Source organism: Coregonus lavaretus (assembly GCF_964263955.1).
Source record: "Coregonus lavaretus genome assembly, chromosome: 34".
Classification (NCBI taxonomy): Eukaryota; Metazoa; Chordata; class Actinopteri; order Salmoniformes; family Salmonidae; genus Coregonus; species Coregonus lavaretus.
In genome coordinates, this window is record NC_140021.1 from 12,793,296 (window position 1) to 12,794,411 (window position 1,116).

Sequence of the window (1,116 nt, forward strand, 5' to 3'; positions counted from 1 at the left end):
TGGGGATGTGCAGATATTGTATAGCTTTTCATTAATTTATGATTAAGGATTGCAAAAGGACATGCATACAATAGCCTACATAGACACACACACACGGCTGATAATATTACTTTAAAATAAAAAGGTACCAGCATTTATCAATGTCCTTTTTCTAAAATGTGTCACATTTTGTATCAATACAGTATTTTATTTGAGAGAAGGGAATTACACTAAAGATAGAGAGAGAGCGTACTTGGGGGAGGTTGGACTGCAGTGTATTGGTGCGTTCACGAACACTGGGAACTCTGGAGAAAAAAAGGGCTCATGCTGCGTTCACGTCATGTAAGTTATTTGCGTACAGCTTCCTGTTGGTTGATTCTGATACATCCCAAGTGAGAAACTTGGGTACCATGGTGCTTTCAAGACAACTGGGAACATGGAGAAAAAAACGAGGACAAATCATGACGTCAGTGATCTTCAGGTCAGAATGTCGGAACTGTAGAAAGATGCCAGTTTCCGACTTGGAATACAGAGTTGGATGACCGTTCAAAACGATTTTTCCCAGTCAGAGCTCGTTTTTTTCCCCGAGTTCCCAGTTGTCTTGAACACACTGATATCGGAAGTCAGAGATTTCTGAGTTTCCACTGGTTTTGAACGCAGTATCATCTTTCCACAACGAGTAAGCAAGTCAGACATTTCTGAGTTTCCGATATGACATGAACGCAGCATTACATGGGGAAAAATCGTGACATCAGTGATCTTCATGTCGGAGAAGTCCGAGTTCCCAGTTGTCTTGAACCCACTGAAGTCGGAGGTCGGAGAATTCCTAGTTCCGTGTTCTGTTGTCGTGAACGCACCATGTAGAGAGGGAGCTAGAACAGAATGGGAGCGTTCCAGGTCGCCTACATTACGCATATTATCATATCGTTAAGTCATATTGCTGGGATTCTTGCAATGATAAACACTACTTCCATATTTGTAGATATCTGATACAGATCTGTAATCTCGAAAATCTATATAAATGCAGAACTGGATTCAACAATGTGGTCAATTGCGCAGCGTGTATGCCAATTTAGGCGACCTGGAACGCTACTATTGCCCACTGTCTGCAAGAGGGAATGTCGCTCTGGCTGTCAT